The sequence below is a fragment of the Eupeodes corollae genome, chromosome 1 (genome assembly GCF_945859685.1).
Source record: "Eupeodes corollae chromosome 1, idEupCoro1.1, whole genome shotgun sequence".
NCBI classification, from domain to species: domain Eukaryota; kingdom Metazoa; phylum Arthropoda; class Insecta; order Diptera; family Syrphidae; genus Eupeodes; species Eupeodes corollae.
Window position 1 is genome coordinate 36,207,383 of NC_079147.1, and position 23,302 is coordinate 36,230,684.

Below are 23,302 nucleotides of genomic sequence, written 5' to 3' on the forward strand. Positions count from 1 at the left end.
CAATAACTCTTGAGTTTGAAGCCAGTCTTTACTCAATGTATTACTCAAATTATTAATATTATTAATGTCTCCAAATCTGCATCTTCACAAACTTTCTGCCTTCCGCCACTTTGCTGGTTATTCACTTGAAAGTTACCATTAACGAAGCCTTGAAACTACTCACGACACGTTCTCTGACTAATAACCTCCTCAACGTAAGAACTTGAAAGCATTCGATGAGACTCAGCCACACTTTTCTTCATATTAGAAGCAAGAGTAAAACCTCCAGCAAATGGCTAGAATTCGGTTTAACGATGCACACACAATTCAATGAATTTTGAATATTTTGACCGAGGTCCAAGCTAATTGTCTCGCACCTGCTATCGTTTTATTCTGACCACTACTTCCCGTCGTTGTAGACACCTATCGGAAAACGGCTGGAGCAAAGTTGTACATTTTGAATTAAGACACTTCAAATGACAGCTCAGTTTGACAGGTGTCAAATGCCAGTGCTACTAACTTAAAGCCAAGAAATGATTGATGCAACTTTTATTGGTTCGAATTTTATTCTTTTACGCTTTTCATTGTTCTTCAGATGATTGAATTCATTTTCATCAAACTTTAAAACCTTACGTTTTTATTAAAATTAAAAAAGAGAACTTATTTTAAAGCAATGTTTATTGATTGCCAATTGAAATGATTATATTTAAATGTAAATTTCATTTTCATCCACCACCTGTGGAAAATCCATTCTTCTTCTTCCCAAACTCAATTAATTTTATTTCTCCATACACAACATTTAAAAAAATGTTGTTAGGAAATCGAATTTCACGAAGCGTGGTAGCACATATGTACACATATTTTCCCAATTTATAAATAAATATAGTACATCATGCTCTAGTAAGCAACATGATAGTATAAACGAAACTTTGGACATCATGCAAAGTTTAGTTTTAGTATAAATTGTTTGGCTTGTGAAATGGCTAACAACACAAAAACAAAATAAAAATCCCTAAAATTAAGTTGTTTTCAAAAAATAAAATAAAAATAAAGAAAAATTGTTGAACGGAAACTTCACGTTTGGTTTATAGGTACGAGTGCATAGGTATTTTTTGATGCGCTTACCTTTGTGTATTTTTGTTTATACAAAAATGAAGGTTTGTATGTATGGAAGAGCTATACCGCATCCAGCTAAAGCCTTTCAATTGGGTCTTTTCATGGTACCTATGCGATGGGTATTCCAAAAACGACGGACTTCTGTTTCTCTTTGTTGAATACTGATTCCTGGTTTGAAGGATGAACGAATTTAACTGAAAATAAAAAAAATAAATGATTTAGTAAAAAGTAAACATCAAATAGGAATTTTTTAAGCTCGGATCATATTTTTAAAAGGCTCGCTTTTTCGTTATTTGACCTCCTTCTTTTTTTATTCGTGTATATTTAAATTGAACAAAAAGCAAACAAAATAAATCTGAAAGCCAAAATTCCAAGCTTCAATGAAGCATAAAATCCATCTGTGATATGCTTTTAAATATAAAATTGATGGAAATATTTTTGTGAATCAAAAACATTATTATTCTATTTTCTAGGAATGCCTTCTATCAAAATTCTGCAGGATCCAAAACAAAAACAGTGAGTTAAAAGGAATTAATTTAAGTTGTATACAGAAAACAATTGCATTTCAACTTAAATTGACTTAAAAAACTTTCATCGTTAAGGTTAAGTGAAATCCAATGAAAGAACGTAAGATTTATTTTGAATTTTATAACTTTCAAAATATTCTCATCAAAATTAAAAATTAAAAAAACTGAAGAAGGAGGATAAGAAGAAGGAAGAAACCTTTTTTTACGACACTCACTAACGTCCAATTCGGTAACATCATTGTCAAAATTTTGCAATTATAAAATAATTCCCTTTTCGAAAACTTTGAAATTAGTTGTTGACACTCCAATCTTCTCACGACACCATAGCATCATTGTCGTCATCATCAACATCACCATCATCATCATCATCAGTATCAGAAAAAGACCATCACCCTTCTGAGCCAAAGAAATGACAAGGAGGCGTAAGAGAAGTGAACTTCCAATGAAATTCAACTCGTGTCCAAAAAGAGGAGAACAGCTTTTGAAAGTGAATATACAGCTATGTCCAAAATTATAGGGATATTTTTTTAATTTTGAGCTTCAGTGTTTTTTTTTGGTCCCTTATTTAAATAGCCTTTTTAAAAGTAGTACCTACACATTAAACGGCATTTTTAGATATAAAGGATTTTTATGAATTTTTTTTTTTAAATAATTCTAAATTTCTACCAGTATCTTGACAACAAACTGAAAAAATCGATAATTTTCGAGATATTTGTCATTGAAATTAAATTTGGTTCGAAAATATATGGAAGCTTAATACTAATCAAACTGTAACTCCTAATATCTCGAAAACTATAAGTGTTACCGGTATTTAGAACTGATATTTTTTTTTGTAGAAAATAGTACTTCCTAAGAATTTCTTGAACATTGCCTGCATAGAAATATGCCATTTATATGTCGTTTTCATCATAATAAGTAACCTAAGTATTCTGTCAAGTTTACGGGGTTCTGATTTCAAAGGAACAAAATTTATGTTTTTGAATGGTATTTTCAAAAGCAATGTCTGGTTTGGCACCTTTGTCAAACTTATCCGTTTGTGCAGAATGACGATGGAGAATGCACGCTGCACGATGCATTTGATGTGAAAAAAGGTTTTAGACAAGGCGATGCACTGGAAAGAATTGTGCAAAGCTCAACCGTCAACACTAGAAGCACAATCTTCCAAAGTTTCATCATCACTCGGATACGCAGATGATGTTAACATAGTTGAAAGATTAAAGCGTGAATTGAGTGTTTTTGAGCATTGCAACGGAAGCGAAGAAGATTGGTTTAGTGGTCAATGAGGGCAAGACCAAGTATATGTTGTCATCAAAAAAGGACACTGAACAACGCGTCTTGGACAAAACGGCACCATTAACAGCTAAAACTTCGAGGTAGTTAAGGACTTTGTCTACCTAGGCACCGCTATTAACACAGACAACGACGAAAGCGCTGAAATCAAACGAAACGCATGTGGATGAAGACCTCAACCAACTTGGCGTGCGAGACTGGATACAGCTAGCTAGGGTCCAAGCTGGCTGGTGACGCTTGTTGGTTGAGGCTCAGGTCCGCCTCTTATGGAATATGTGTACTTTTTGGGTATTCTTCGTTGAGTTAGAAATAATCTTTCGCACCGTTCCGCACAAGAATTTTTTTTAACAAAATTAACGCTGGTGTGCCTCAAGGGTCTGTTTTGCCTCCGAGTCTCTTTGTTATATTCATAACAAATCTAAAGTGTTTAACTTTTAATCTATGAAACGTTTTATGACAGAACAGTTAGCTTTTCATTTATTTCAATTCATAAAAGACTTCATTCATCCAAAACTTGAATATAACTTCGAATATTTGAAGAAGTGTTAGATCTTTCTACTTGAGGGTCGAGTTGTAAAAGCTGAAGTCTGAATCTTAACCCATCTCATCCTTTCAATTGTATCCTCTCATTATTGGATTGCATCTAATGTCCTAAACAACCAGTGCCGATGACCGGGCGGTTGTTTGGCATTAAAGACTGTTGCCGTATCTGATGCGGTCAACACAAAAAAGACAGTTGTGGCTATCCATGGCCTTGCTTCTGTTGCTGTGAATGAGATTTTGAATAATGGCCCAACACTACTACCGACAGTACACCTCTTTCTCTCACTTATAAGAAAAAGAGTGAAATAGCTTTAAAAAGCCTTTACAAACAAAGGCTACAAGCTGCGAGAATCCTGCAGGCCTATGGTTAATATTTGGATGCTGGAATGAAACCACAGCACGCCACCGCACGAATTGAATGGGTAAAGGGTGTTCTTTGATTCAGCAATTCCAACAGCAAAAACTAGAAATGATTTAAAGTCCAAACGTGAAAGGCCCCTGGAGGTAGTGTGTCCACCAACATAAAAGTGGCCACATTTGCACAACTTCAGCACTCCTGAAATTCTAATTTGTGGTTGTGATGATCGAGCGAGCGAGGAGCGATATTGTAGCAAAATCTCGTCTGATCTCGGGAGGTGGTCAAAAAAAGCTCTCAATTGGCTTATAAGCATATTGAGAGAGGTTGGAGATCAGAGGTCTCGTGATATGTACAAACTTGATGTCAGCCGGTTAGATTAAGTTTGGCCAGGTTCGAAACTCGAGGTTGTTGCTAAGGAAGACATCCCAAGCACACCAAGAGCTTGTACTCGGATTCCAATCGAGCCTTCTGACATCGGGATGTTCTCGAGCTGATCAAATTAAGCAATCCATCTCTGCCGACTCACAACTGGAAGGTCGCTAAGCTCGAGGAAGTGAGGTGTCTTTATAGGAATGCCACCATGATAATCAATTAAGATTCCCTTGTTTTTCTAGCGTGAACCAGAGGTTGGATTTAATTTGGGTATGAGACAATCACCCTAAAAAAAAGTTGAGGGTGTCTTAGATAGCGAGCTCCTACGCCCACCTTAGGTTGGCGATGTATCCATGCCCTCTCCGATCCCTAATGTTGACACCAGTCAGACCTCTATGGAGATTGAGGACCATCCAAATATGATTCTTCTGAATGATGATGAACTCCTGAATTAATTCATTGAGATTCAAAGGATCAGAACAAGAATTATGAAGGTTGATCATGAAAAGTGTTTTCTCAAACAAGCCGTTCGGATTCGGCTTAAGCTGTAGGTCCCCTCTATCCCTGAAAACATTACATACACACAGGAATGGTTGAGAGGTTTAAGTTACTTATACCTAGTTCTCAATGGACCGTTGCGCCACCTAGTTTATTTATTTATTAAGTTTAAAAAAGTGTTTTTTTTTTGTTGCCAGCCTCTAATACAGCCTACAGTAAATGAACTCCAAAGTCTTAAGAAATCAAAAAATTAAATTTTACAATATTTATTAAAAACTAAATGCTGTTCCTATTATTTTGGCCATAACTGCACTGTACATCTATCTCTGTTGTATAAGTACGAACAAGTACGAAGTTAAAGGACCTTTATCCTTTAGATGTGAGCCTGTGCTGTGCTTGTATGTTCTATAATTCAGTTATGCCTTGAGGCATAAGATTGCTTTTGCAGCAAAATTTCGATGTCCTTTTCTTTTGGGTGTCTTTGTGATTTAACATAAAACTAAACGTGCATATTCACATCACAGACTGCCAGAGGTATAGGAGCTGTGAATACCTATCTGTAATTAAAGTTTTACCTGTCTTGCACAATATTAATTTTTTTGTACTCTTTCTTGGTCATGGACAATAGTCAGAATCTAGAAGTCAGTCGTCAGACCAACACCAAGACCGAGACTCAGACCTTTAGACTCAGACCAATGGCACCACTCGTCTCTTAAGACCTCGTACCATCAGGAGCAGAACCTTCTAAAGGACTTTCGATTATGTGATATTCTTAATTATAAGACTTCTTTTTTTAAGGAATGCAGAAACTTTTCTATGCCATACTGCCACACACAATGGCCAAGCCAACCTCTTAAAAGCGTGTGGCATGGCGTCTAGCACAAGGAACAAGATTTGTTTCTTGAAAGTTCCTTTCGACTCCTTGGCTCTTTTCTTATGGTTCTTAAATATTTTACTTTATAATAAGAAATATTCTTTCAAGTGGGTTCCTTGGTTTGCTTGTTCTTTAATTTTCTTATTTTTTATCCTTGGCTGAAAAATTCCATTTTCAGGACAGAACTCTGATAAAACATAAGGGCGGGCTTTTTAAATTCTTGTCTATAGAACAGATATACATATTTAAAGTTGCTGATGTTTGTATTATTGTTGTTGTTTGCTGCTGTCGTTTTGTAGAACTGTAGCACTAAAGGAGGAAAGTTATAGACATGAGAAATCCTTCGCGACTTTCAAATAAATTAAATTTCATCAAAAATGCAAGCAAATTCCTTATGAGCTATGTAAAGGAAACGGATGAAGTTTCTCATTCAATTACCCAAAAAGTGTTGCATATTCTTCGTCTTAAAAAGGGGATGGTGTGAGGTTCTTTTAGAGGTATGGGGGTTTTTATGGGGTTTGAAAAAAGTGGTAATACAAGAATGAGAAAAGATGCTTTCACGAATCAGTTGTGATTGTGATAGATAGTTTTATAGCGTAAATGTTCAACAGAAATCTTCTAGAACATTGTTGATGCTAATTTTGTTGTTGTTTTACGTCACAGAATTTCAAGATACAAAACATCCTTTATACATATTTCTTTATTTATAATTGATGATGTGCTTTTTGGCCTGAAAGTAGAAGTATCCGAATATACAGTACAAAGTTTCTTTTGAGTTTTGATTTTTTTCTGGAACGAAAATGTTTTCAAGTGATGGTTTTTCAGAAGGAGGGAAGTTTTTAACTCTTTTTGTAACTCGTATATCTCCCATTCTGAAAATACTCCTTACACTTCTCAGACACTTTAAAGTGATGTACCTACTCGTATAAGTGTACTCTACTCACGTATATATACACATATATAAATAGACCAAAGAAATTTCAATTATTTTTGAAGAAATTTTCAATTGGTTTTTGAATTGAATGATGGTATGGAATGATGTGAAGGCGTCTTGATAATTCATTGAGTTAGAAGACGTTCTTTGTGTAAATTTAATGAAATTGATTTGAAGTTTTAAATACTTTTATACATTTGTTGTGTGTATGTACATATGTATGTGTCTACTGTAGGAATGTAAAAAGTACTTGAATTTGTAACAGAATATAATATATAACTTAAATTAAGTTTTGTATTTTATTTCAAAGTAAAAAATTCAATTCGAAATTGAAAGGAAATGCGAAGAATTGAATAATTGTGGTTTATTTGAATACTCAAGTGTTCGAAATTAAATGAAAACACTTCAAAAAAACAAATATGCAACAAAAGTTTTGTAAATATTAATGGAATTTTCTTAATTTTCATTTTTTAATTTAGTAATATTTCAGTATTCAGTAATATTTTCTTTGGACGTTTGAAGTGCGAACTACTTTCATATGAATATTTGTTCAAAATTTTGTCCAAAAACTATTCGAATATTTGGTACAAAAATATCCGACTTAGAAACAAATTACCAACAAAGTTAGAGGTCATAATTTTTTAGGCTTTCATGCTTATTAAAATGTATTTAAAAGAGGAATTGGCATTTTGGTCTATTTTTTGGAAAGCTGTTCAAATGGTAGACATGTGCATTCAAGAGGACACAAGCTTCCACAGGTTTTTCTTAAAGCCCACCTCTGTCTATCAACTCCCTCTCTCACATCCCCGCGGTGAACATCGGGTACCTACTGCCTAGTACCTCAACTGGAGATTGTTGATGAAAGTTGTTGGGGCAGCAAACGAGAGAGGGAGGAGAGGTTTTTCCACTAAGGCACCTCTCCTTTTCCAGACAGCAGCGGACAAATTCGCGAGATGGAATCAACGGTGGCGTCTACAGTTCCAGTAAGGTTAAACTACTTAGTGAACACCTTATAGGGCTTCTACGACATATTCGGAACCTAGGCCTATAAGGAGCGGTTTATCCAACTCCCCGTCCTTGGAGTTATATTGAGGATCTAGCCCTTCAGGTTGGGGGTTGTGCCGTCGGGGAGATACAGACTGCACTACACCACTTGCGACAATAGATTCAGACTGATCGGTTTAACTGCGGGACAAGACATTCTGGTAGCTAGTACGCAATTCATACATCTAAATATCTACAAGGGGCCATGGACATCTCCTGATCAATCAATTGTCGAACAGATTGACAAAATTGCGATCCACGCACGCCACTTCTTCAGTATACTGGATGTCCGAACATTGATTCGGACCACTACCTCGTTGTACCCAAGGTACTGATATCCCGATCCAAGCCAAAACAAGGAAGTACTGTTAGAAGATTCGACTTTAAACAGCTAAATTCGCAAGAGACTGCCGATCGAGTCTCTAATAACCTCTTAGGAGGTTGCATTAATCATTGAAAACCAGTGGCAACATTGCCTTGCAGCCATCAGAGATGCTGCCTCTAAAGTGCCACTACAACGTGTAACGTACCTCGAGCTGACATCGAGTAAGGGATGAAATACAAAAATCTCAACCCTCTAAACCATACACTCCGTACACTACCAGTAAGTCTTAGAGCTTACAGGGACTCCAAAACTGTCCTGGCAGCAAAGTGTATGGGTGCCCAATTTCCTTACCGCGGCATGCTTGCATGGCCAAAGGTTAGCTCGTCGGGTTGTCGGGGTTCTTTTGGTTTGGAAATTGGACGGCCGTTACGTTTTTTTTTCATGCCGTTTAAAAATTCGTACTATAATATTCGCGGAGCTGACTTGTCCTTTTTCTTGAATTAATGTTTTATGTCCCTGTGTGTGTGAGGAGAGCTAGATGTTCTGCCCTCAGAGGATTATCCCACCCTTTTATCATACAATCTCACTCTATGAGCAAGACTATGCGATCAACCTGGTTACCAAGACCTCAACTATTTTGGTAACCCCAAACGATTATGAAAACATAATTTTATGTTCCCATTTTGTCGTATGCCTTCGTTATCGCTTAGCCCTTATTATCAGAGCTACATCCACCTAAAAGTTACAAAATATCTAAACCATAATCATGGTTTTCAAAACTAAATTAAAAATTCGACAAAAATAAAATTACAGAAAAAAATCATCACATCGATTTCAATGTAAAAGAAAAGGAGTGAAAGAAATTAGGCAAACCCATTTGTCTCAAAAAGAAATATCTCAATTCCAAAAAAAACGTTTTTAAATTTCGAAAAACAATAACAATTAATATTTTATTCCAAATCACTTAATTTAGAAAGGACAATACCAAAATTATAATTGGATATTTAGCCTAATGAAATTTAAAATCTTTTATCTTTTATCCCAATTATAAATAAAAAATATTAAAAAGAGACTAAAATACTAATTATGTAAAAACAAAAAAAACTTAAATTTTTCCAATTTAATTTAGTTACAATTAATTTTAAGATTTTTCAAATATTGTCACTAAGTTTTATTAAATTAAATTTATTCTCTATGTTCTCTTTTTCGTTCAAATAAAGTATTGAGTTAAAGATCACTTACCGCATTATATTGCATATTTTTCTGGGTTACCCCATTTGGTGTACTTTTACTCCACTTATAATTGCTCCATTCCTCCTGATGTTGTGCACAGCATCGCAGGATGGTTTTTGTTGTTGCAGACCACTTTTGTATGCAGCTAGACTTTAAAGGTTTATAAAAATAAAAAAAAACTTGATTTGAACGAATTTGATTTTACATGACGTTATGAAAAAAAAAGAATCTTTTCTTTTTGGTTTGTCAGGTATACTAATGTATACTGATCTCTTCTTTTAAATTTTATGATCTTTTTTTTCACAAGAAGGAATGAATGGAAGTAGGTACTTAGCTTTTAATTAAAATTAATATGTCGACTGATGAAGGTAAGTTAAGTTGGTGAGATTGGATATAATGTATGTATGTGGAATTGAAGATGCTGTTTTTAGGAATCCTGGATGAAACTGGATGATTCTGATGATTGTATATGGATGATGTGTGCATGTTCGTTTCAGCTTTATGCTTCTGAGTGAATGGATTGTTCTATGGTGTTCTCAATGTGTATATGAATATTTGAACGATGAGCATATGTATATAGAGAAGTTCTGAAGGTTCGAAAAAAATTGTTCCAAGAATTGGTTCAGATAAAATGTCAAGGTGGAACTTTTTTTTGGGAGGTGTTTTTTTTCTGTGAGCCAATTTTTGTTTCCCTTTTTTTATAGCGCTTAGAGGAGAATTGTGCTTGAGCCTTATGTCTCGCAGCACGGTATCGTGTAGTGTGGTGTGCCAAGAAAAAGACAACCTTGACCAAGTGATTAACTATTTTAACCAGAACCAGAACAATACGCTAAATTTATAGGTGTCTAATTAAATAGTATTTAATCGATTTGTGGTTTCCCACTGGAGCACCTGGTTGAAGAAAAAAAAACACGGAATAGGTATAAGGGAAAATTCTTTCTTGCGCACTTATATTTTCTTAACACCGATATCTCACCTTCTGTTTTATGTTTTATTTTATTTTGCACTATATATCGCATATGTATCTTATTTGATTAAAGACTTTTTACAATAACTTGTAAAATTTGTATATTGCCGAAAAACAAAATTTTTTTGTACAGGCTCACAATCTTATATCTTTAATACTTTTTATAAATCTAGAAAAAACAACAAAAAGAACAATTTTCGGGTTGAGCACTGGTATTTATACCCTCAGCCTACCCTGATTCTTCCACACATACATTCAACCAAAATAAATATGGACGTACATTTTCAGTTTCCGATTTACAATTTTCTTTATGAATTTTAACCAAAAAAATCCAAATTCCATACCAAGATTCATTAATTTTTTTTTCTTAAATAAGTGTTAGGTTTCCAAAATATTTTAGTTAAAATATTTTGATTAAAAGAAAATGTACAGGCTTTATTTTGAATGTAGGTGTAAGTTTTTTCCAGTCATGTGATTTTGGACTTCGAAACTTCGGCTAATTTGGCCTTGAAATTGTTTTGATGTTTTTTAACTGTTTTTGTATTCACTTTTTCAATTTGCTTTCACAAACATTTCAATTTATGAATGGCAAAAATTTAGGGTGTCTCGTAGTACAAAGGGTTGAGACTCCGGTCCCACACCACTTGTACCCGGTTCGATCCCTAGTGCGCACACCAATAATTTTAGTTTTATTTATAAAACTTTTTATATTATTATTTTTCATTTCTCTTTTTTTTAAACTTTTATTTAATTATTACTGTTTTTTTTTTCTTAATCAAATTATGAAAATCAACATTATTTATTAAAACTACATAATAAGTATTAGATATATAAATTTAGCATTCGAAACAAGCAATAATAATATTTAAGCCGCCTGCGAATATGCAACCATTTTAACGTTAAATTTATGATGTAATAAAAATCTAATCTTTCACAGCTTCTCAAACTTTTGACCTACTATTCTAAAAAAAATAAACTAACAGATCGAGTTCGTTCCTCGACTCTTTCGTTATGAGAAAAGGATGCAGTTCTTTGTTCTGACACAATCTTCCTGATATGGTCTAGCTGATAGTTGAGACCACAGGTTTCCTACAAAACTTTTTCACTTCGTGAGCTTCTAAAGCGAACAAATGAAAATGGAAAGAAACCTGTATTTGAGTGTAGAGAAGAGAAAAAAAACTAAAACCCACACCCCAACAAGTGTCTCATGTTCAGACTGAGCTAGCCGGACCCTTATTTACTCTTTAAGGTCTTTCGAGTGGAATACGCCTATTATTTGTCCTTGTTCATTTTCAAGCTCATATGAATGATTACCTACTACTCTAACTATTTTTGCTTTCAGAAATTTAGGACATAGTTTAGCATTTCTTTTCTTAAACGCATCACTTAAGATAAAGTTTCGTCTATAGACTACATCACCGACTTTGAAATTTGTGGCCTTACTCCTGGTATTATATTTATGCTCATATTGCGAGTGTGCCTTTTCAAGCGCCTCCTTAATTTTTGCATGTAGCATGTTGATTTTTGAAGACCTAGGAATTATATTTAACTCCGAGCTGTTTACTTTGCCTAATTTTCTTAAAAGCCTGAAATCCGAACCATGCTCTATCATCTTTTGACCGAACAACGCCTCATACGGAGATACTCCAATTGCAGAGTGCACCGCGGTACGCAGAGCACAACCAATGGCTGGTAGATGGGTATCCCAATCTCTCTGATCTTGCTTAAGATATGATCTTATCGCTGTGAGTATGGAGCGATTAACTCGTTCGCTAGCGTTAGCTTGAGGGGCGTACGATGCTGTTTTGATGTGCCGTATGCCTAAAGATTCTAAGTATTTTGTGAAGGATGCGCTAGTAAACTGTTTTCCGTTGTCAGTCATTAAGGACTCCGGTACTCCGAACAAACAAAATATGTTTTCATGTAAGAATTGGATTGCAACTTCCGAAGTTGCGTTTCGCAAAGCTTTTACGGTGACAAATTTAGTCAATTGGTCTAGAGCAATAATGATATACGTGTTACCTTTTTTGGAACGTGGATATGGACCAAGAAAGTCCACATAAAGATGTTGGAAAGGGTAGTCGACGGTAAACGCTTTTCCCATTTGCTCTCGCAAAATTCGATTAGATGATTTTGATGTTTTACATGTTTCACAACTGTTTAAAAATGTCTTGACTTGAGAGGCCATATTTGGCCAAAAGAACCTTTGTCTGAGACGGTATAAAGTTTTAGCTATTCCCCCATGTGCTGCTTTAGCAGGCTGATGAGCTAGAGAAATGAGATGATCTGTTAGAAACGACGGTACCCACAACTTCCATGTTTGGTCATCTTCAAGTGGATTACCTGTACTATGGTTAACCTTCTTGTAAACGAAACCGTCCGAAACAAGAAGATCAGGTAGCTGGTGTTTTTGTTTTTCGATGCCATCAATTATCTTCAGATATTCGTCCGATTTGAAAGCGGAATCTGTAAGATCTATGTGAAGGACATCAGAAGGGTCGATTGAAAGAGCTTCCAGGCTCACTGCATCTGATGAATGAACCCTAGAGAGAGCATCAGGCACCACATGCAGTGAACCTTTTCGATGCTCGATTTCAAAGTCATATCCTTGAAGTTTTAAGGACCATCGAGCTAACCTACCACTCAGATTTTGCTGTCCCATCAGCCATTTCAGGCTTGCATGATCTGTAATGATTTTAAATTTGTAACCTTCAATATACTGTCGAAATTTGGCCACCCCCATCACTGCTGCTAAGCATTCTCTTTCAGTCACGCTGTAGTTCCTTTGTGCGCCATTCAACTTGTGTGAGTAAAAGTATATTGGGCGTTCTACTCCATTCTCGTCTAGCTGACATAACACACATCCGATTCCTGAATCTGATGCGTCACAAAGTATAACGAACGGCTTAGAGAAATCTGGATAAACAAGCACAGGAGATGTCGTAAGCATGTCCTTTAAAATTTCAAAAGCCTTAACAGCGTCATCGCCAAATTCAAATTTTACCCCCTTTTTCAAGGTATTCGTTATTGGTGTAGCCAGGGTAGCAAAATCTCGAATAAATCTCCTATACCATCCTGACATACCCAAAAACCTGCGGACTTGACGAGGTGTGGTTGGAACTGGAAAATCTCGAATTGCTGCTACCTTATCTTTATCCGTTTTTAAACATACGTTACTAACAACATATCCTAAAAACTTCAATTCTTTGTAGCAAAATTTCGATTTTTCGACATTTATCGTAAGATTAGCTACGCTTAACCTACAAGCAAGTTGCATTAGAATTTTGATATGTTCGTCGAAAGTACGTGAGATAACTAAAAGATCGTCTACATATGGAAAGACGTTTAGCTTAAGCTCAGGTGTCATCACCTTGTCCATAAGCCGACACATTCGTTGGACACCACCACTTAGACCAGGAGGCATTACTACGAATTCCAACAAGGGCTTTCCAGGTACCGTGAAGGCTGTTTTTTCCCTTGATGACTTTTCTAGTGGGATTTGTAAAAACGCATCTTTGAGATCAATGCTCGAAATAAAGACCGCATCTTCAACCCTCGATAAAAGACCCTCAATCGGATGAAGCGGATAGGCGTCATTCTTAGAAACAGCATTTACCTTTCTGTAGTCCAGGCATAAGCGATTTTTCCCGGGCTTACGCACTAATACTACAGGAGAGCTCCATGCACTATTGCTCTCTTGAATGATACCCATCTTCATCATACGATCCAGTTCTGCAAACATTAGTTCTTGGATAGCGGGAGAAACTGGATAATGCCGCTGCTTTATGGGCTTGGCATCCCCGGTGTCGATGTAGTGCTCCTCTAAGGTGGTACGACCTAGACCATGTATGGCAAATGACGGAAACATTTTAATTACTGATTGAAGTCTTCTCGACTGTTCTATTGTCAACTCGTGTGGTTCAAAACAATTATGATATGTTTCTTTGTCTGGTCTGTCCGGTACTATCTCAGAAATAATTTGTGGTGCTAAGCTAAATGCTAACCAAAAATTTATACCCAAATACAATGGTTGCTTCAATGATGGAACTACGAAGACTTCAATATCTTTACTAAGACCTTTATAAGTTATTGATGTTGTAAACTTTCCTTCAACAGCTTGATTTTTTCCATCCGCTGTTTTAACTTTAGATGTAAAGTCTTCGCACGGAACGCCCCATTTCTTCAGCAAATCTTGCCCACCTTGTCCTAAACAACTAATACTAGCGCCACTGTCAAGCAACCCCAACATAGTCTCTCCACAAATGGTCACCTCAGCATAAGGGCGGAGATCTCCATTTGTACAAAGAGTGGTTGCTTCTACAGCCTTATGGATTATCTTTTTGGATCTGGCTTTTTTTCTGATTCTGTGGATGTTTTTAGAAAGTGGTGTAGACTTAGGGCCAAAGATTCTTTCCCTAGCTGCATCATTATCTAAAAGACGTTGGTGTAAAGATTTTCTAGGTGGATATTCTTTTTTTTCTGATTTTGTTTCAATTTCTTTGGGTTCCATTCTAATTGTTCTTTTTACAATTTGAATTGCCTGCTCTTTATTTGGATTCAAATTGTTTTCTATTTTCGATTCTGTTATTATTTCATTTCCCGATTTTTGTTCTGAGAGCAATAAGTTTCGGGAACCCGATTGCTCTTTCGCATGTTTCCCGGACATTTGGGATTCGTGCAATGTGGAGAGGTTGTATCTTCCTTCCCACATCTATAACAAAACAGCGACCTTTGGTCCACTGGGCATTCTACATAACCGTGACCAACAACCTTACAATTCCAACATTTGTATAAACCTGAATCTTTTTTCAATTGTATTTCTTCAATTTGGCCATCTGGCTCTAACGAGGGACTTATTGTATCAAAGTCAACTTCGTTGACATATTTGCGAAACTGTGAAACTGGCTGAGTCTTATTTCTTAAAGCATCTTGGTCGTAGATATATTTCTCAATTTTTCTACATACGTAGACCATTTCCTGCAAGTGGTGTGTTTGGTAGGTTAAAAGTAATTCGCCCATCCTCCTACGCACATTTTGCTTAATAAGACTTATTAATTCAAAGTCTGGTTTTGGAACAGGAAGTCTTGAGTTTAATCTTTGCAAATCTACATAAAAGTCATCAAATTTCTCACTTGGTCCTTGACGTCTATCGTATAATTTTTTTGACAATTCTGCATCTGTTTCCAGAGTGCGAAACTGGTCAATAAGAGCTACTCTCAAAGTACACCAATCAGCAGAAGGGTGTGATTTGCTGTACAACCAATACCAACTTTCAGCGAAGCCACTAACAAAATGGTGAAAATTGAGATAAATATCGTGCCAAGTTGCCCCATAACATTCTTTAAGACGCTCTAACCTGAACAGGAACTCATCTATGGCCATATTAGTGCTATTAAACTTGAGACCCCATCTATCACATTTAAAGAATTTAGAACTTGAATTAGAAGATCTACCTGACACGTTTGCATTAGCTTGGGAAGGTGGGATTGCCCCTGAAGCAATAATGGACGGATCGCTGAGCCTTAAGTTATGAAGTTGAGCTAAGAATTCGTTAGCTGTAGCATTCGGTGATTGATGCGAATCCAAAGCAGAAGTCTGATGTTGTTGTTGTGAGCCTCGTTGTATAGGAGGATTAACTGAGACTGATTTTGGGAGAGCATCACTGCTTTTATGCAAGTCATATTCAGTGGGAGACACTGCTGCTGCAGTTTCTGAAACCGCAACAGTCAGTTCTTGACGGATTTGAGCGGCCAGCTCTTGTCTTATCAAAGCAGTCCTCCTCTCCAATTCTTGTTGCATATATACCATGTCTTCAGCTCTACCTAATCCTACTGTAGCAGAAACAATTCCCTGGACATAATTTGAAAATTCTCGTTCACCAATGTCCTCTGAAGCTTCTGTTTGATTTTGTGTGGATGTTTGATTATTAGGTGGAACTTTTGGGATAGCGCCAGTTGGATTTTGATTCCCTATGTTTAAACTTGGTGCGTCAGATAAATTGGAGGCACTTGAAGCCCTCCCCGCATTTGAAGTATCATTTGTCATGTTGATCGACCGATCATTGATACTGAAATTATTGTTTCGATTCCGGCCATAAAAGGTCCCTTTCCTAGGAGGAAGACCCCTTCTCGACATGGTAAAACAAATATTTAACACTCCGAAAGAAAAGAAAATATATATATATCTCAAGCGTCAGAATTTTGACATTGAGCAATTGTAAAAACTGTTTCCAACAACCTTAAGGTCTCAACTCAAAATTGGTTTCAAAAACAAATCAGGACTTTAATCCAGAAATATTGAAACTCAAAATAAAAAAAAATAGCTGAATTAATCGTAAAAGGAAAACATTAAGATTTTATAAAAACTGTATAGAGGTTAAAACTTCAGAAATGAGTAATCCTAGTTCAGTCAAATCACGATCAAAATTGAAATGGACTCGAAAAAGTTAATCAAAAAAAAATACAATAAGATAAATAAAAGTAAAATCTTTCCAACTAAAGATATTAAATATTTATACACAAAATATCTTCAACTATATCAAGTTAAAAAAAAATCTAAATGCTTGTTTTTGTTCACTATTCATTGTGTAGGTGGATATAACTCTGTTTTTAGGATACACCCGAGGCTAAACGACGAAGTTAACTTTGTTTAACTCACTCACATTAAGAAACAATGTCTTCGAATATTTTTACTGAGCATGCGTTGACGATTTCAGAAAATTAGTGCTTATAGGGCTACAAAAGAAATGTAATTCAACATTTCCTTTGTTTCGTTAAAACTATAGATTTAAAAAAAGAAGAAATTTAAATAAATCAAAAATAGAGTTGGAAAAGTTGTTTAACTTCTGCAGCGAACTAGTCAGGCTCTTAGCCACGCTATCGGTCAAAAGATCAAACAACAATTCATCAAAAAAAAACTGAAACTAAAATAAACCAAATACTGAGCGGATATGAAGGTAAAAATGCTTAAGTCTGCAAAAAGATAAAGGTCCGAAGCAACAGACTAGATGAGGATATCACCCATCTACTGGACATCTTTTCCAATATCAATTTGAGAGCAAATTATATTGATTTTTATTGCCGAGATAATTTCATAATCACTATCTTTTCTTTGACAAGTATTAAACGTATACCAGCTGCAGACTAATTGAGGATTTCACCCAATTACTGGTCCAGTTCTCGAAAATCTTGTCAGGCAATATGACTAAAGAAAAATAACTAAAATTTTATTATAAAATTAATGAATACACTAAAAATCTTGCTCGCACAAACGCAACGCTAAATTCAAGACAGTAAAAGTTTTTTTCTTTAAAAACAAACTAAAGGATGCTAAATAAATCGGCCCCACGTTGGGCGCCACCTGTAACGTACCTCGAGCTGACATCGAGTAAGGGATGAAATACAAAAATCTCAACCCTCTAAACCATACACTCCGTACACTACCAGTAAGTCTTAGAGCTTACAGGGACTCCAAAACTGTCCTGGCAGCAAAGTGTATGGGTGCCCAATTTCCTTACCGCGGCATGCTTGCATGGCCAAAGGTTAGCTCGTCGGGTTGTCGGGGTTCTTTTGGTTTGGAAATTGGACGGCCGTTACGTTTTTTTTTCATGCCGTTTAAAAATTCGTACTATAATATTCGCGGAGCTGACTTGTCCTTTTTCTTGAATTAATGTTTTATGTCCCTGTGTGTGTGAGGAGAGCTAGATGTTCTGCCCTCAGAGGATTATCCCACCCTTTTATCATACAATCTCACTCTATGAGCAAGACTATGCGATCAACCTGGTTACCAAGACCTCAACTATTTTGGTAACCCCAAACGATTATGAAAACATAATTTTATGTTCCCATTTTGTCGTATGCCTTCGTTATCGCTTAGCCCTTATTATCAGAGCTACATCCACCTAAAAGTTACAAAATATCTAAACCATAATCATGGTTTTCAAAACTAAATTAAAAATTCGACAAAAATAAAATTACAGAAAAAAATCATCACATCGATTTCAATGTAAAAGAAAAGGAGTGAAAGAAATTAGGCAAACCCATTTGTCTCAAAAAGAAATATCTCAATTCCAAAAAAAACGTTTTTAAATTTCGAAAAACAATAACAATTAATATTTTATTCCAAATCACTTAATTTAGAAAGGACAATACCAAAATTATAATTGGATATTTAGCCTAATGAAATTTAAAATCTTTTATCTTTTATCCCAATTATAAATAAAAAATATTAAAAAGAGACTAAAATACTAATTATGTAAAAACAAAAAAAACTTAAATTTTTCCAATTTAATTTAGTTACAATTAATTTTAAGATTTTTCAAATATTGTCACTAAGTTTTATTAAATTAAATTTATTCTCTATGTTCTCTTTTTCGTTCAAATAAAGTATTGAGTTAAAGATCACTTACCGCATTATATTGCATATTTTTCTGGGTTACCCCATTTGGTGTACTTTTACTCCACTTATAATTGCTCCATTCCTCCTGATGTTGTGCACAGCATCGCAGGATGGTTTTTGTTGTTGCAGACCACTTTTGTATGCAGCTAGACTTTAAAGGTTTATAAAAATAAAAAAAAACTTGATTTGAACGAATTTGATTTTACATGACGTTATGAAAAAAAAAGAATCTTTTCTTTTTGGTTTGTCAGGTATACTAATGTATACTGATCTCTTCTTTTAAATTTTATGATCTTTTTTTTCACAAGAAGGAATGAATGGAAGTAGGTACTTAGCTTTTAATTAAAATTAATATGTCGACTGATGAAGGTAAGTTAAGTTGGTGAGATTGGATATAATGTATGTATGTGGAATTGAAGATGCTGTTTTTAGGAATCCTGGATGAAACTGGATGATTCTGATGATTGTATATGGATGATGTGTGCATGTTCGTTTCAGCTTTATGCTTCTGAGTGAATGGATTGTTCTATGGTGTTCTCAATGTGTATATGAATAGTTGAACGATGAGCATATGTATATAGAGAAGTTCTGAAGGTTCGAAAAAAATTGTTCCAAGAATTGGTTCAGATAAAATGTCAAGGTGGAACTTTTTTTTGGGAGGTGTTTTTTTTCTGTGAGCCAATTTTTGTTTCCCTTTTTTTATAGCGCTTAGAGGAGAATTGTGCTTGAGCCTTATGTCTCGCAGCACGGTATCGTGTAGTGTGGTGTGCCAAGAAAAAGACAACCTTGACCAAGTGATTAACTATTTTAACCAGAACCAGAACAATACGCTAAATTTATAGGTGTCTAATTAAATAGTATTTAATCGATTTGTGGTTTCCCACTGGAGCACCTGGTTGAAGAAAAAAAAACACGGAATAGGTATAAGGGAAAATTCTTTCTTGCGCACTTATATTTTCTTAACACCGATATCTCACCTTCTGTTTTATGTTTTATTTTATTTTGCACTATATATCGCATATGTATCTTATTTGATTAAAGACTTTTTACAATAACTTGTAAAATTTGTATATTGCCGAAAAACAAAATTTTTTTGTACAGGCTCACAATCTTATATCTTTAATACTTTTTATAAATCTAGAAAAAACACCAAAAAGAACAATTTTCGGGTTGAGCACTGGTATTTATACCCTCAGCCTACCCTGATTCTTCCACACATACATTCAACCAAAATAAATATGGACGTACATTTTCAGTTTCCGATTTACAATTTTCTTTATGAATTTTAACCAAAAAAATCCAAATTCCATACCAAGATTCATTAATTTTTTTTTCTTAAATAAGTGTTAGGTTTCCAAAATATTTTAGTTAAAATATTTTGATTAAAAGAAAATGTACAGGCTTTATTTTGAATGTAGGTGTAAGTTTTTTCCAGTCATGTGATTTTGGACTTCGAAACTTCGGCTAATTTGGCCTTGAAATTGTTTTGATGTTTTTCAACTGTTTTTGTATTCACTTTTTCAATTTGCTTTCACAAACATTTCAATTTATGAATGGCAAAAATTTAGGGTGTCTCGTAGTACAAAGGGTTGAGACTCCGGTCCCACACCACTTGTACCCGGTTCGATCCCTAGTGCGCACACCAATAATTTTAGTTTTATTTATAAAACTTTTTATATTATTATTTTTCATTTCTCTTTTTTTTAAACTTTTATTTAATTATTACTGTTTTTTTTTTCTTAATCAAATTATGAAAATCAACATTATTTATTAAAACTACATAATAAGTATTAGATATATAAATTTAGCATTCGAAACAAGCAATAATAATATTTAAGCCGCCTGCGAATATGCAACCATTTTAACGTTAAATTTATGATGTAATAAAAATCTAATCTTTCACAGCTTCTCAAACTTTTGACCTACTATTCTAAAAAAAATAAACTAACAGATCGAGTTCGTTCCTCGACTCTTTCGTTATGAGAAAAGGATGCAGTTCTTTGTTCTGACACAATCTTCCTGATATGGTCTAGCTGATAGTTGAGACCACAGGTTTCCTACAAACGAAACCCCTGGTTTGACGACAATGCCGGCAAGCGCATGCAGTTAAACAACAGGCACATAAAACGGCACTGCACAGAAGGACCAGAGCTGCTCGCGAGCTAAACGAGCAGAAGAGAAGAGAGGACCACCGGCTTTCTAGATGGAAAAAGAGTGAACACGAAAAGCACGTGATCGAGGAGATAGAGGGATGTCACAACAGGAATGAGATTCGTAAATTTTACCAAAAGGTTAAAAAAAACTCCCAAGTGTACCAGCCACGTACCGAAGCTGTAAAGACGATCAGGGGAACATCGTAGTAGAACCGCAGTCTATGTTGAGAATATGGAAAGACCACTTCTCCAAATTATATAACGGCAATGACGAACCAAATTCCGCTGTAAGGAAGATAGAACCACTCAGCCTAGGTGACGCAGATCAACAGTTCCGCCTAACCGACCTCTACGAAGTGAAGATAGCTATATCTAAACTGAAGTCAAAAAAAGTTGCTGGAGCTGACGGCATAACTGCCAAAGTTCTGAAGAGAATTGTGCCAAACTCAACCGTCAACACTAGAGGCACAATCTTCAAAGGACCATCCAATTTTGCGGATATGAAGATGATATTGACAAAAACTCCTCTCTCGAGCATCTAAAATCGCCATATATAAGACACTCATCATCCTGGTTCTCATTTATGACGCTGAGGCCTGGAACCTGTCAAAGAAATATGAAAGTGTTTTAGGATGCTAAGAGAAAAAAAATCTTTTAGTGAGTTTTGGTCCCGTATGCATAAATGGAGAATGGAGGAGAAGATATAACGACGAACTGTACGGGCTGTTCAGCGACACTGACCTAGTTAACAGATTTTTGAAAACCTAATAAGATATTTCCTGGAATTTCTTCGAGTTCTTCAATATTTTCGAAGAAAAAAGTTTTTTACTTGTGTGAAAAAGTGCTGTACAAAGTCATAAGAAGTGCATAGACTCTTTTTACTATTCCTTACTATTAGAGTCTCTGCACATATCATCGGTAGTAAGACGCATTTTCTCTTTACGGTAACCGAGGAGGTTATGCTCACAAGCAATCGTAAAGATATTTTTGTCTATATGTGCATAATCGAACGAGATCTATTTTTGTCGAATTTGGGCCATAATTTTCTGGCAGTGCACACGTTCCAAGGGTTTTTCATATTTTATTGGTTTATTGAAGTATCTTGCTTCCAATGTAGAGTTTTAATTCATAGAATGAGGTGTCTATGGTCTATACTGGATTTGTTCAGCGTTGTTCTTGATAGCTCTTTAGGTCTTTTATTCCCAGGTACACCAATGTGTAAGCTGTGAGCTAAGAACCTTAAGTTTTTGGCGACAGTAATTTACAAGCTTCGATATCATAATTTTAGCAGAAATCAATTTTATTGCGCATCATTGAGACCTGTTTTGTAACGTGTGTTACTTTCAATACTTCGATTTAAAGACACTGCTTTGATCGGGAAGTCTAAAGGAGTGGCACCCATTCGTTCTTTTCATTACCAAAAGGTGCTCAAATTGTTCCCTATGTACTCTTCTGTTGAGTCTGTGTATGTCTTATATAGCTGGTTTTCCAGCAACTGTTGGTCTAGCTCAGCCATAATAGGCGCTGTTTGCATCAGTTTAGTTTACATATAGGCCCAAAGGTAAAAGATTGAGTGTTACTTTCATTCCTGCAGTAGGTGGTTCCCATTGCTCCTGTAATAACTATAGATTCCATTCTCTGTACTCTAATAAGCGTGTTTAGATGTTTAGCTTTCTCTAAAGCATTCACAATACCATATTTCTATAAGTAAGTCTGTCGATTTTAGTGTACATCCACAATATGATTTTATGATTCGGTCCCCACTTTATACTTACAATCTTATTACATGAGTAGAATACGATCTGAGCTTTTTTCGATCTTTATGATGTTTTTGGATGTTTTTGGACTCCAGTTTAGCTTTTAGCCGAGTTTACTTTTTAGGTATTCAGCCCGATTTAATAATTTTAGTGGTATTTCATCCGTAAATTCCCTTGTTTTTAACAAATTTACTGTCAAGCCACAGTTTTTTGTGTATTTAAAAGTTTTGGCAACGTTTGTACGTCAATTCGTTCTTAAGACTCAAAGTTACTTTTTTCATAAATAGAGGTTAGAAGTTTTAAGTTTGTTTGTGCTACGCTCTTCTGTACTTGTTCCTTTTGCAACCTTTGTCTTTTAAAACCTTGCTTTATTTCAAGGTTTAAGTATTCAAGAAGAGTTCTGCTATATATTAATTATAAAAATTGGAATATTGTTTCTATTGCACCAATATTGCAATATTACCAGCTAAGGTGGCCACGATAGCGTTAATGATATTCAATAGAATATCACTTGAGTATAAAAAGTAAAAGCTTGATCCTAGGACACTTTCTTGTGGTACACCAATGGCTTCAATTGTCTTTACTTCCTAGTAATTCGAACCGTATCGTAAGCTTAAGAATCGGTACGTAACGCAGTAATTTCTAAGAAATACTGAGAAAGTGTCTATGCCAAGTTTTTACTCAACTCTTCAATGGCAACCCTTATCAAAGGCTTGAGAAACATGTACGAATATAGACGAGAATGCATGTTTTTGACTTTTGTAATATTCCAATAATTTAGCATAAAACTTAGATTAAGTCATCGTTTATTATAAATTGGACTTTTTTGAAGGCAGTTGGGGCATTTTTTTTAAGACCTGAGCAGTTATATCCTCTTATTGTTTTGTATTTAGGAATGAAGGAAGAAGGTTTTTTTAATTAAAATTGCTGTAGAA

At 35.2% G+C, this 23,302-nt stretch overlaps 1 protein-coding gene across 1 annotated transcript in view; it reads right to left on the minus strand.

Annotated features, from left to right (window-relative positions):
• LOC129942122 (protein toll) overlaps positions 1–23,302 on the minus strand; it is a 331,316-nt gene that overhangs the window by 107,782 nt on the left and 200,232 nt on the right. The window contains exon 3 of the mRNA XM_056050933.1: positions 1,105–1,289. The gene's annotated coding sequence lies outside the window, so the exon portion shown is untranslated. The remainder of the gene's footprint in view (positions 1–1,104; positions 1,290–23,302) is intronic.